Genomic DNA, 15,537 nt, shown 5'->3' with positions numbered 1-15,537 from the left:
CAGAATTCTAGATATGTATTTGAGTTGCATCATTATAGGTGCAATTCTGCAGGGTAGAAAGGACAGAGAAGATGTAAGCATAGAGAGGGTTGGAACAGAGGTTTCCAAGTTATTTTGTGCCTTGGAGCACTGACTGTGGACCCCTTCTCAGAATAATGGCTTTACATACATAAAATAATTTATGAATTAATATAGGTAACAATTAGTTTGAAATAGAGCTATCAAAATATTTTTTTAAAAATAATTTTAAATGTGATATATTAATATGAATTGTACTTATTAATATATTAGATAATATATTAATATACTCAATTTAGTGGGGTGTGATAACTGCCATAATTCAAATACAATGATGACTCTAAACAACATTTAAGGAGACCTGAAAAACTTTAATGTGATATAAACTGTCTATGTTTTCCAGTGGTGCCAAAGTCACAGTACTGCTAATACCACTATGCTTTGTAACTACAGTAATATTTTATGGAAATACTAAACTTATGTTTGAAGTTAGTTAGATGCCCTTTCTTATCATGCAAATTCACGGACTCCCTGAATTGTATGCACTGACTCCTTGGTGGTCCATGATTAAGAGCTTCTTTAGAGCAGGTGCATGTGGGAAGACATAGATTCCTAGAGATGGTTTGGGACATAGCAGAATATATTTGGTTGTGGAAACTTCCCAGCAAGGGCATGTTTGTGTTAATGTGCAGTAATGCCAAAGAGAGCATTATTTTTAAGATCATAGACTCCAGGCGAGAATGCCAGTTTAAACACTACTTAAACCTTCTGTGCCTCAGCCTATTTTTTAATCCTCAAAGGGTTATTGTGAGGATTAAATGTATTAGTGTTTGCAGTATGGCCTTGTGCATGTTAAGCACTATATAAAAAGTATTTATCAAATAAATAAATATGCTCAGGTTAATCCTCAAGCTGACTGAGCCATGCAATTAGTTACAGGTTGCTTCCAGCGTAAAGGTCTTCTGAGCCAGTGAAATAGACAAAAATTGAGAAGACAGAGAGATAAGAAAAAACAAAACAAAACTAGGAGCATGCAAGTCAGTAGGAAATGAGTTTTTAAGGGAGATAACTCAGAAGAACAGATGCTACTTGGAGGTCAAGGACTAAGCCTGAGAACAGATATCTGGATGGGTATTGGTAATCAGTAATTAGGTCATTGGTAGTCTTCTGGAGAGGATCCAATATATGGACAGAAGCAGATGCCAGACATCAAGCCATTTATTGAATAGGTTGATAGGAACAAACAACCAGTGAATTGGATTACTTTGCTCAAAAGTCAGTTCATGAAAGAAAGGAGATTGAAAATTTATCAGATTTAACAGAAATGACCGAGATGGTACAGGGGAAGTAGTCAATGAAGGGAAAGATTGTAATTGATGGAGAAAGAGAAGGAGCAAACAATTGCTAGAACCAGGTCCTGATTAATGTAGGAAAGAATGAGACTTATGTAGAAAGTTTCACCTTGGACTAAAAAAGAGGTCAAATCCTTTTGAAGCTGGGGGCTACAAGGAGAAACAGATGAAGGTAGCCAAGTGTTATGATCAAATTAAAAAGAACACCTAGGAGGCCTCTATGCTGGAGGATCCTTCACCCATAACAGTTGTGGAAGAGATATTCACAAGAATAGAGAGTGTGGAGAAAGATGGAAACCCCCTTAGGGTGAGTGAGAAACTTTTTTTTTTTTTTTTGTGATAAGTGGGCCTCTCACTGTTGTGGACTCTCCCGTTGTGGAGCACAGGCTCCGGACGCGCAGGCTCTGCGGCCATGGCTCACGGGCCCAGCCATTCCATGGCATGTGGGATCTTCCCAGACCGGGGCACGATCCTGTGTCCCCTGCATCAGCAGGTGGACTCTCAACCACTGCGCCACCGGGGAAGCCCGAGAAACATTTTTGATTGATTGCTACAGGAAATGCAACAAACATCTAATTAGAGATTAATATAAATATTGTCAAGCAGCTATGGGGACTTAGTTGGGCTAAAGAGGATAGTTAGATTTCATCCTAAATATCACTTCCCTAGGTAAATCCACATTGATTAAACTCCCAGCATATGTTTAATTATCCCTGCTGTGTGATTTCATTGTGCCCTGCATTTATATAATTATTTTTTGTTGTATGGCTAGAGTGTAAACTTTTTAAGGGCTCCATTTTGTTCATTCGTATACACATATTCAAAACATGGCACATAAAGGATATTGAATAATTTTTTGCTTTTAATAAGTGCCTCTTGGGAGATGGGTCCAAGATGGCAGAGTAGAAGGACATGCACTCACTCCCTCTTGTGAGAGCACTGGAATCACGACTAACTGCTGAACAATCATCAATGGGAAGACACTGGAACTCACCAGAAAAGATACCCCACATCCAAAGACAAAGGAGAAGCCACAATGAGACGGTAGGAGGGGCACAATCACAATAAAATCAAATCACATAAGTGCTGGGTAGGTGACTCACAAACTGGAGAATGATTATACCACAGAAGTCCACCCACTGGAGTGAAGTTTATGAGCCCAACATCAGGCTTCCCAACCTGGGGTTCTGGCAATGGGAGGAGGAATTCCTGGAGAATCAGACTTTGAAGGCTAGCAGGATTTGATTGCAGGTCTTCGACAGGACTGGGGAAACAGTCACTCTTGGAGGGCACACACAAAGTAGTGTGCACCTCAGGACCCAGGGGAAGGAGCAGTGACCCTGTAGCAGACTAAACCAGACCTACCTGCGAGTGTTGGTGGGTCTTCTGCAGAGGTGGGGGGTGGCTGCTGCTCACTGTGGGGACAGGACACTGGGAGCAGGGGTTCTGGGAAGTACTCCTTGGTATGAGCCTTCCCGGAGTCCACCACTAGCCCCACCAAAGAGCCTGTAACCTCCAGTGATGGGTCACTTCAGGCCAAACAACCAACAGGGAGGGAACTCAGCCTCACCCATCAGCAGACAAGTGGATTAAAGTTTTACTGAGCTCTGCCCAACAGAGAAACACCCAGCTGTACCCACCATCAGTCCCTCCTATCAGGAAGCTTGCACAAGCTTCTTAGATAGCCTCATCCACCAGAGGGCAGACTGCAGAAGCAAGAAGAACTACAATCCTGCAGCCTCTGGAACAAAAACCACATTCACAGAAAAATAGCCAAAATAAAAAGGCAGAGGACTATGTACCAGATGAAAGAACAAGATAAAACCCCAGGAAAACAACTAAATGAAGTGGAGATAGGCAAACTTCCAGAAAAAGAATTCAGAATAATGATAGTGAAGATGATCCAGGACCTCGGAAAAAGAATGGAGGCAAAGATTGAGAAGATGCAAGAAATGTTTAACAAAGACCTAGAAGAATTAAAGAACAAACAAACAGAGATGAACAATACAATAACTGAAATGAAAAATACACTAGAAGGAATCAATAGCAGAATAACTGAGGCAGAAGAACAGATAAGTGACCTGGAAGACAGAATAGTGGAATTCACTGCCGCAGAACAGGATAAAGAAAAAAGAATGAAAAGAAATGAAGACAGACTAAGAGACCTCTGGGACAACATTAAATTCACCAACATTCGCATTATAGGGGTCCCAGAAGGAGAAGAGAGAGAGAAAGGACCTGAGAAAATATTTGAAGAGATTATAGTTGAAAACTTCCTTAACATGGGAAAGGAAATAGCCAGCCAAGTCCAGGAAGTGCAGAGTCCCAGGTAGGATAAACCCAAGGAGAAACATGCCAAGACACATAGTAATCAAATTGACAAAAATTAAAGACAAAGAAAAATTATTAAAAGCCACAAGGGAAAAATGACAAATAACATACAAGGGAACTCCCATAAGGTTAACAGCTGATTTCTCAGCAGAAACTCTATAAGCCAGAGGTGAATGGCATGATATATTTAAACTAATGAAAGGGAAGAACCTACAAGCAAAATTACTCTACCCTGCAAAGATCTCATTCAGATTTGGCAGAGAAATCAAAAGCTTTACAGACAAGCAAAAGCTAAGAGAATTTAACACACCAAACCAGCTCAACAAAAAATGCTAACAGAACTTCTCTAAGTGGAAAACACAAGAGGAGAAAAGGACCTACAAAATCAAACCCAAAACAATTAAGAAAATGATAATAAGAATATACATATAGATAATTATCTTAAAAGTAAATGTATTAAATGCTCCAACCAAAGGACATAGGCTCATTGAATGGATACAAAATAAAGACCTATATATATGCTGTCTAAAAGAGACCCACTTCAGACCTAGGGACACACACTGACTGAAAGTGAGAGGATGGAAAAAGATATTCCATGCAAATGGAAATCAAAAGAAAGCTGGAGCAGCAATACTCATATCAGATAAAATAGACTTTAAAATAAAGAATGTTACAAGAGACAAGGAAGGACACTGCATAATAATCAAGGGATCAATCCAAGAAGATATAACAATTATAAATATATAAGATCAGCTCAATACATAAGGCAAATGCTAACAGCTATAAAAGAGGAAACCAACAGTACCACAATAATAGTGGGGGACTTTAACACCTCACTTACACCAATGGACAGATCATCCAGACAGAAAATTAATAAGGAAACATAAGCTTTAAATGACACAACAGACCAGAGAGATTTAATTGATATTTATAGGACATTCCATCCAAAACCAGCAGATTAAACTTCTCAAGTGCATATGGAACATTCTCCAGGATAGATCACATCTTGGGTCACAAATCAAGCCTTGGTAAATTTAAGAAACTTGAAATCATATCAAGCATCTTTTCCGACCACAAAGCTATGAGATTAGAAATCAATTACTGGGGAAAAAAACGCAAAACAAGCAAACACATGGAGGCTAAATAATATGTCACTAAATAACCAAGAGATAACTGAAGAAATCAAAGAGGAAATAAGAAAATACCTAGAGACAAATGACAACAAAAACACGATGATCCAAAACCTATGGGATGCAGCAAAAGCAGTTCTAAGAGGGAAGTTTATAGCAATACAATCCTACCTCAAGAAACAAGAAAAATCTCAAGTAAACAATCTAACCTTACACCTAAGGTAATTATAGAAAGAAGAACAAACAAAACCCAAAGTTAGTAGAAGGAAAGAAACCATAAAGATCACAGCAGAAATAAATGAAATAGAAACAAAGAAAACAATAGCAAAGATCAACAAAACTAAAAGCTGGTTCTTTGAGAAGATAAACAAAATTGATAAACCTTTATCCAGACTCATCAAGAAAAAGGGGGAGAGGGCTCAAATCAATAAAATTAGAAATGAAAAAGGAGACGTTACAACGGGCACTGCAGAAATACAAAGCACCATAAGAGACTAGTACAAGCAACTCTATGCCAATAAAATGTACAACCTGGAAGAAATGGACAATTTCTTAGACAGGTATAACCTTCCAAGACTGAACCAGAAAGAAACAGAAAATATGAACAGACCAATCACAAGTAATGAAATTGAAACTGTGATTAAAATTTTTCCAATGAACAAAAGTCCAGGACCAGATGTCTTCACAGGTGAATTCTATCAAACATTTAGAGATGAGCTAACAACCATCCTTCTCAAACTCTTGCAAAAAATTTCAGAGGAAGGAACACTCCCATACTCATTCTGTGAGGCCACCATCACCCTGATACCAAAACCAGACAAAGACACTACAGAAAAAAAAAATTACAGACAAACATCACTGATGAATATAGATTCAAAAATCCTCAATAAAATACTAGCAAACAGAATCCAACAGCACATTAAAAGGATCATACACCATGCTCAAGTGGGATTTATTCCAGGGATGCAAAGATTCTTCAATATACGCAAATCAATCAATGTGATATACCATATTAACAAATTGAAGAATAAAAGCCATATGATCATCTCAGTAGATGCAGAAAAAGCTTTTGACAAAATTCAACACCGATTTATGATAAAAACTCTCCAGAATGTGGGCATAGAGGGAAACTACCTTAACAAAACAAAGGCCATATACAACAAACCCATAGCAAACATCATTCTCAATGGTAAAAAACTGAAAGCATTTCCTCTAAGATCAGGAACAAGACAAGGATGTCCACTCTCACCATTATTATTCAACATAGTTTTGGAAGTCCTAGCCATGGCAATCAGAGAAGACAAGGAAATAAAAGGAATACAAATTGGAAAAGAAGAACTAAAACTGTCACTGTTTGCAGATAACATGACACTATACATAGATAATCCTAAAGATGCCACCAGAAAGCTGCTAGAGCTAATCAATGAATTTGGTAAAGTTGCAGGATACAAAATTAATGCACATATATCTCTTGCATTTCTATACACTAAAAATGAAAGATCAGAAAAAGAATTTAAGGAAATAATTCCATTCACCATTGCAGCAGAAAGAATAAAATACCTAGGAATAAACCTACCTAAGGAGATAAAAGACCTGTACTCAGAAAACTGTAAGACACTGATGAAAGAAATCAAAGATGACACAAACAGATGGAGAGATATACCATGTTCTTGGATTAGAAGAGTCAACATTGTGAAAATGTCTATACTATCCCAAGCAATCTACAGATTCAATGTAATTCCTATGAAATTACCAATGGCATTCTTCACAGAATTAGAACAAAATATTTTACAATTCATATGGAAACACAAAAGACCCCGAATAGCCAGAGTAACTCTGAGAAAGAAAACGGAGCTGGAGGAATCAGACTCCCCAACTTCAGACTATACTAGAAAGCTACAGTAATCAAGACAATTTTGTTCTGGCACAAAAACAGAAATAAAGATCAATGGAACAGGATAGAAAGCCCAGAGATAAACCCATGCACCTATGGTCAACTAATCTATGACAGAGGAGGCAAGGATATACAATGGAGAAAAGACAGTCTCGTCAATAAGTGGTCCTGGGAAAACTACATGTAAAAGAATACATGACAGCTACATGTAAAAGAATGAAGTTAGAACACTCCATAACACCATACACAAAAATAAACTCAAAATGGATTAAAGACCTAAATGTAAGACTGGACACTATAAAGCTCTTAGAGGGAAATATAGGAAGAACACTCTTTGACATAAATCACAAGATCCTTTTTGACCCACCTCCTAGATTAATGGAAATAAAAACAAAAAATAAACAAATGGGACCCTAATTAAACTTAAAAGCTTTTGCACAGCAAAGGAAACCATAAACAAGATGAAAAGACAACCCTCAGAATGGGAGAAAGTGTCTGCAAATGAAGCAACTGACAAAGGATTAATCTCCAAAATTTACAAGCAGCTCAATATCAAAAAAACAAACAACCCAATCCAAAAATGGGCAGAAGACCTAAACAGACATGTCTCCAAAGAAGATATACAGATTGGCCACAAACACATGAAAGGATGTTCAACATCACTAATCATTAGAGAAATGCAAATCAAAACTACAATGAGGTATCACCTCACACAAGTCAGAATGGCCATCATCAAAAACTCTACAAACAATAAATGCTGGAAAGGTTGTGGAGAAAAGGGAACCCTCTTGCACTGTTGGTGGGAATGTAAATTGATACAGCCACTATGGAGAAAAGTATGGAGGTTCCTTAAAAAACTACAAATAGAATTACCATATGACCCAGCAATCACACTACTGGGCATATACCCAGACAAAACCATAATTCAAAAAGACACATGCACCCCAATGTTCATTGCATCACTATTTACAATAGCCAGGACATGGAAGCAACCTAAGTGTCCATAGACAGATGAATGGATAAAGAAGATGTGGCACATATATACAATGGAGTATTACTCAGCCATAAAGAGGAATGAAATTGGGTCCTTTGTAGAGATGTGGATGGACCTAGAGACTGTCATACAGAGTAAAGTAAGTCAGAAAGAGAAAAACAAGCATCATGTATTAACACATATATGTGGAATCTAGAAAAATGGTACAGATGAACCAGTTTGCAAGGCAGAAATAGAGACACAGATGTATAGAACAAAAGTATGGGAAGGGGGAAAAGTGCGGGTGGGGGTGAACTCAGAGATTGGGATTGACTTACATACATTAATATGTATAAAATAGATAACCTGCTGTATAAAAAATTAAATTAAATTTTAAAAAAGAAAATGAGGAAACTAAATTATAAATAAATAAATAAATGTCTTTTATTTTCTGGACTTACTGTGTATTTTAGAAGAGTCTACACTAACCTAGTAGCTTTGACGAATTTGAAGCATCCATTTCAACTCTAGCAATACCAATTTGTTAAAAGCAAATTAATGAAACTTCTTCCCTCATTCAGTCTTACATTTTCCTCACATGGTCTTCCATTAACTATCCTGCTCTTTACATCTCATTTGTTTCTTGTTTGTGGCTTACAATTATCTCTTCAGCTTGACCATTACAGGAATTCTTCTTTACTGACCCTTTGCAATTACCCTTGAGTGCAATTCTGTTCTTGACGGGCATCTTGTTCTGTTCCCTTTCCCACCCCATGTGATTCTAAGTGTTCTCAGGAGCTCAGCCCAGGGTAAGACAATCTGCTTAGCTAGCTCTTCTAATGCATGAACACTGGGTCTGGCAACAAAAGATAAAAAAGAAAAAGTAATTCACGTGGTTTATTAAGGGTCAGGAATTACCTGCTCTGATGCAGCAAAACGTCTAGAAGGTGAAGGATTCAAGTGGTACGTAAAGTTGGACAGGAAGTTGAGAGATGTCAAAAGATAAGTGGTCTTCTATAAGAATATATATAAGTGGAGGATCTAATTGTTACTTCCTTTGAACATTTACTGAATAACCACTGTAATGCATAGCTGCCATGAAGAAAAGAAAGTTTAATAAGGAAGTAAAATTACAGATCAAAGCAGAAGCTTCTAGACTAGACTTTTCCAGGTCTGGTTTTGGATCTTTTAAAACTAATTTTACAGAATTAGTTCAGTATGATATCACTTATATGTGGAATCTAAAAAAGAAAACAAACTGCCTTTTACGCGGTCACGCTGAGCTAGCGCCTGGGCCTGGGATGGGGCCGCAGCGTCCACACACTCACCGCCTCCTGCTGTCTCCTGCTGCTTCCGGACCATGGTCACCAGCAAAGTGAGCAAGCTTCAAGCCTTCGTGAAAATGTGCAAGCAGGACACGAGTGTTCTGCACACCGAGGAAATGCACTTCCTGAGGGAGTGGGTGGAGAGCATGGGGCGTAAAATACCACCTGCTACTCATAAAACTAAATTGGAAGAAAATACCAAGGAAGAAAAAACAGATAGTAAGAAGGTGGAGGAAAACATAAAGACAGACGAACCATCAAGTGAGGAAAGTGATCTAGAAATTGACAATGAAGGTGTGCTTGAACCAGGCACTGATGCCCCTCAAGAAATGGGAGATGAAAATGTAGAGATAATTGAGGAGATGATGGATCAGGCAAATGATAAAAACGTGGCTGCCATTGATGCCCTAAATGTTGGTGAACTACAGAAAGCCATTGATTGTTCACAGATGCCATCAAGCTAAATCCTCGTTTGGCCATTCTGTATGCCAAGAGAGCAAGTGTCTTCATCAAATTACAGAAGCCAAATGCTGCCATCCGAGACTGTGACAGAGCTATTGAAATAAATCCTGATTCTGCTCAGCCATACAAGTGGCGAGGGAAAGCACACAGAATTTTGAGCCATTGGGAAGAAGCTGCCTATGATCTTGCCCTTGCCTGTGAACTGGATTATGATGAAGATGCTAGTGCAATGCTGAAAGAAGTTCAACCAAGGGCCTAGAAAATTGCTGAACATCAGAGAAAGTATGAGCGAAAACGTGAAGAGCAAGAGATCAAAGAAAGAATAGAAAGGATCAAGAATGCTCGGGAAGAACATGAGAGAGCCCAGAGGGAGGAAGAAGCCAGACAACAGTCAGGAGCTCAGTATGGCTCTTTTCCAGGCGGCTTTCCTGGCAGAATGCCTGGTAATTTTCCTGGAGGAATGCCTAGAATGGGAGGGGGCATGCCTGGAATGGCAGGAATGCCTGGGCTCAATGAAATTCTTAGTGATCCGGAGGTTCTTGCAGGCATGCAGGATCCAGAAGTTATGGTGGCCTTCCAGGATGTGGCTCAGAACCTGGCAAATATGTCAAAATATCAGAGCAATCCAAAAGTTATGAATCTCATCAGTAAATTGTCGGCCAAATTTGGAAGTCAAGCATAATGCCCTGCTGACAAATAAAGCCCCTGCTGAAGGAAAAGCAACTTAGATCACCTCATGGATGTCATAATAACACAAACCAGTGTACCTCTGACCTTCTCATGAAGAAAGCTGGGGTGCTTTGAAGATAATCTCTACCCCTCTGCCCCAAATGCAGCTGAAACATTTTACAGTGGTTTTCCATTAGGGTATTCATTCAGATAATGTTTTCTTACTAGAAATTACAAAATTTAAACCTTAAAAATATTTAAAACAAATTAAAAGGAAGTGTTAATCCCTACATTTTTCTTTACTAATCATTTTGGTTTTTTCCTTTGAATTAATTAGGCAAGGAAGATACTTCAGTATGGAAGATTTATTGTTCAAGTTTGAGTGAAATAAGATTTATTAGTGGGAGGCAAATGTAACATTTAAATAGATAAAGTTTGAGCTGGATATATGGTTACTGAAGCATTTTGATTTATCTTTTTAATTGCTTTATTATTATTTTTTTTAATGATTTGCTTCCATGAAACTATTGGGACCACCAGTATTTCAGTAGGACCTGGGTAGGGACTGGAAGTACTTGGCAGGGCAGCAGTAATCTTACTGCATTTTATATAATGTGTACCCTTGTGCAGATGCATTTAAATCTTACACTGTGGTGAAGGGATGATTTTTACACTGCTGCAGTAAAATCAGATTACTTAGCTCTGTTCTTATCTGATATCTAAAATAAATGTTTCATATTACCACATATAGGAAATAAGGGAATACTTTTCTTTTTGTATTTCTATGTTTAAAATGTTCTTTTCAGATCAGAAGATGCCCAACTCTTTGTCTGCTTTCTACTTGTTTTCACATTTTTTTTCCTCTTACTATTCTTGGGCTAAAGATGATGTTTTTTCACTAGCATCATACTGCTATCATCATTCACAGCATAATTAATGCTGGGTTTAATTTAATATGTAATACAAATAGTGGCTACATAGGGTAATACCCATAATAGCTGTAGTTTCTTACTTGGCCAAGAGATTTCATATTTAAGTGTTAGATTTCCTCTCTGGTGAAATCTTAACATACCAAAAGATGTTGGAAGAAGGGATTCACTTTGGTGTTTGGTCTCCTACTTAGGAAATACCTACGGCAGTTAGAGTTTATCTTGTAGTATTAATTTTTGGAGAAGTTTGAATTAATTGATACACAAAGAGGGGAACCTAAATTCCTAATCCAGCATGAACTAAAAAAATTGATGAGATTCATGGTGTTTCTTCATTGTGGAGTTGTCAGCATTATGAAAGATGCATTGTTCTATTCAGCTCTTAAATACTGCAGCCATTTCCCCACCTCTCCTTATTCCTTCCCTCTCCTCCAAGGATAAAGAAAATGATAAATTTTCTGTTGTACATACAATTCTTATATTAAATGAGGCTAAGTCCAGGCACTGTACCAGGAATTGCTAGGTTTCTACTTATTATCTTTCAATGTAAAAAGTGCTAGTTTAAAAGCAATTTCAAGGGATGAGAGCCTCTGTACTTTGCTTATTTGAAGAATCAATGGTAGGAGCAGTGAAGTAAATTCCATGGAATACATTTCTGAAATCATAAGTAAGTTGATTCAAGTTTTTACGCTTTGCTGTACACAAGCAAATAGAAATGCATCTGTTAGGTGAGAAAAAGCTGTATGCTGATTGAGTATGCTTTTTAAAACCCTTTAAAAATACTCAACATTAAAACATGAGTTTGAGCTTGCTGGTGTTCTTTTTGTTAATATGTGTTCTCCTCAAAATTTCCAGTGTGTGCTGTAATTCAGGACCAGCTGCTTCTGGATTTTTCATTTGATTTACACATTACCTAAGTACCTTCTAACATTGCACATATTACCATAAACAGGTAAAAGTAAAATTGGTCTGAAAATGTATCCTGTGCTTTTTAGACTTTTAAGTTAATACAAAGTATGTCTTCAAACAAAAAAAAAGAAAGAAAAAAAACAAACTAATGAATATAACAAAAAAGAATCAGACTCACAGATATAGAGAAAAATTAGTGGTTACCAGTGGGGAAAAGGATGGGAGGGGGGGCAAGACAGGGGTAGGGGATTAAGAGATACAAAATACTACATATAAAATAAATAAGCTACAAGGATCTATTGTACAATATAGGACTATAACCAATATTTTATAATAACTATAAATGAAGTATAACCTTTAAAAATTGTGAATCACTATGTAGTACACCTGAAACTTACATAATATTGTACATCAACTATACCTCAATTAAAAAAACAAATTTCTGGGACTTCCCTGGCAGTCCAGTGGTTAACACTCCGCGCTTCCACTTCAGGGGGCATGGGTTTGATCTCTGGTTGGGAACTGAAATCCCACATGCCTCATGGTGAGGCTAAAAACAAACAAACAAACAAACAAATTTTGCAAAATTATTTCAGTGCAACATACATTTATTGAACATAAAGTAAAATTATGTTTGTTATTTTTGCATGATAGGGAATCTACTCTGTGTTATTTGTGTTTTTCTTTTATCATTCTTGATTGTGTACACAAGAGTATATGCAGACTATTTCTTTTTTTTTTTTTTTTTTTTTTTTTTGCGGTACGCGGGCCTCTCACTGTTGTGGCCTCTCCCGTTGCGGAGCACAGGCTCCGGACACGCAGGCTCAGTGGCCATGGCTCATGGGCCTAGCTGTTCCGCGCATGTGGGATCTTCCCAGAAAGCAGCACAAACCCGCGTCGCCTGCATTGGCAGGCGGACTCTCAACCACTGCGCCACCAGGGAAGCCCAGACTACTTCTTCAGTGAGCACAGAGATCCCTTAGTGATCTATTTCATTTAATAAGCTCTTGTCTAGTACTTGCTATGTGTCAGGCACTTTTTTAAGCGCTTTACCAATGTTAACTTATGAAATCTTATGACTTCATGTAAATTTATTTTTCCTGTTAACTTATGTGAGGATCCTAAACAGTGACTCTCCTGGAACATTCCTGTTAATAAATTTATTTAATAAATCAAACATACTAAGAATAAATACATTTAAGTAGTAATCAAATGCTACCATGACGAACATACTGATGTCTATATTTGCAGTCTATTTGATCTCTCTTAACACAAAAAGGACACATATGAGTAGATTCACCTATTCATTTATTCATGTATGTATGCATATCTCCTTTTATTCAATACACTTTTACTAAGTATTGCTGTGTAAAAGCAACATGTTCAGTGATTTAAAAAAAAAAGTTATGAATAGGATCACTTCATATTCAAGAAGTTTATATACTGGGGGCCGTATGTTGGGGCAAAGAATACAGATAAGACAAGAAAGCAAATATGTACACAGAATACATGTTAGCTTGAAAAAAGAAGTTCTATAATAAACATAAAAATAATGCCCAGGGTGGACTGTGTAAAACTAGAGATGGGAGCATTTAAGCTGAATATGTGCCATTTTAGTGATGGAAGTCCTTACTATGACACAAGCCAAGAGGGTGTAGAAATATGGATGGACTTCAGCTGGATCAAGATTTTCCTGGGCTACAGTGATGTGTTGACAATTGTTAGGGGAAAATCATTTGCTAAATTATCGAGAAAATGCAGCCTCTCCAGTAAAAGGAAATTTTTCTACTAGTTTCCAGTGGTAAAATAGTCTACCAGTTCTACATTTTTTGTTTTACAGTTTCTGAATTTTGATTGCCGTAAGAACTAGAAATATCTTTCATCTCCAGCTGGCAATAAAGCTCTACTCCATTTTCCAAGTTGGACTGCTATAATCTTCTTTAATGAGTCTACCATAGCTCACTCTCTCCAGAGCCTCCAACTGGATCAAAAAATAATCCTTAGCCAAAGGAGCAGCAGAACAGCATGGTTTCTCCATCCTGATGCAATGCTTTTTACAATAGTTACTACTTGATTTCTGTTCCAACTAAGAGGTGTTTTGACAGATTAAATAAAAGATGAGCCTTGAAAACTCATGAACCTTGTTTCCTTATCTCTACTTTATCATAATAAAAACATTAATTCTGTTCTCAGAGAGGGAAAAAATTCAAAGGTTCCCCAATTTTTGCCTGGTATAATCAGATAACAGCAATCAGATTTTTTAAAGGTGACATCATGTAAAGTCTTTTCAGACTACAGCAATACTTGCTGGTCTAAAATATTAAAACTACTAATTAATGAATTTTTGAATGAGGAAGCAGTAAGTGATCAGCTGAATTGCAAGTTCTGAAATTTTGTAACATCTGCTACTCTTGAAACAATAATATACGAATGAAAATTTCTTCTATACTTTTGGAAATGTTGTTAATCTTGCATTACCTACAAGCAGATTCCATACAAACATCTTAATAAATGTCTCATGAAAAGCTAGTTAAGATAGGTAACGATAGCCTCATTTAAAGAAAAACGTAAGACAGTGTTTGCATTTGCCTGTGTTTACCAAAACTGATTGAATATTTTCCATGTAGTTAATGACTGTAGAAGAAATTAACTCACACATTCATTGTGTATAATTGTACTTATTTTCCTTATTCAATACAAAAGGTTGTTGTCAAATTATGCTGTTTGTAGCACCTATGGCAGCTAACTGGGTACAGAGAGAGGAGGTCAGAAATATCAGGTAAAAGCTGGCTGTTGATATGGACATGACATCTCATTTTGGAGCAGTACAATTTATGCTGTCTGATATTTCAAGAACTTTCTATGCATTTTTCTTCCATACGAAGGGAGAAATTATATAGAAACTATGATTGTGGTGTTTTGAAACAATAAAGCAGTAAGTTATGAAGGGAATGATTTTACATTTTTGACACATTAAACCAAATATAGAAGACAAACGTGCCAAAGGTCACCTCAACAATATTACAGACTCTTGCAATCTGATTCTTTAAACCAAACCTAGCAAAGCACAAGTTATTTACTAGAAAACAAAACTAAACCAAAAACAAACAAAAAACTCCAATCAGCCTGAATTTCACCGGAAATTTATAGGGCTAATGTGACACGAACTTCAAGTTGTCCACGAATGGTCAGTTGAGAAGGACACTTACATTGAACACATTTGTAATTTTAGTCCACGCTCTTCATAGCTTTTGAAATTTCAAACTTACTCATACAGATACAGCACATTAGCTGTAGCCAAACTGAATAAACACACTCTAAGTGTTTTAAATCAGTCCTTAAAACAATTTTCAATTTTGGGTTATAAGGGATGAAAATTTCCTTATGCACATTGCTTAAAAACTTCTCCTGGTTGGTTTCATTTTTGTGTGTGTTTAATTTAGCCAGCTCATTTTCTTCAGATTTATTTTCACCAATTACATAGCAGTCAATCAAATATATAAGATTCATGCCATTGACGTTTTCAAAGTTACATAGCTACTAAT

The 15,537-nt window shown here is 37.0% G+C and overlaps 1 pseudogene; it reads left to right on the top strand.

Annotated features, from left to right (window-relative positions):
• Positions 1-9,031: 9,031 nt before the first annotated feature.
• On the top strand, positions 9,032-10,182 carry LOC101287843 (hsc70-interacting protein-like; annotated as a pseudogene).
• The last annotated feature ends 5,355 nt before the right edge of the window (positions 10,183-15,537 follow it).

Source organism: Orcinus orca, chromosome 1 (genome assembly GCF_937001465.1).
Source record: "Orcinus orca chromosome 1, mOrcOrc1.1, whole genome shotgun sequence".
NCBI classification, from domain to species: Eukaryota; Metazoa; Chordata; class Mammalia; order Artiodactyla; family Delphinidae; genus Orcinus; species Orcinus orca.
Note: the sequence above shows the minus strand (reverse complement) of the source record. Positions and strands in the feature narration are given on the sequence as shown.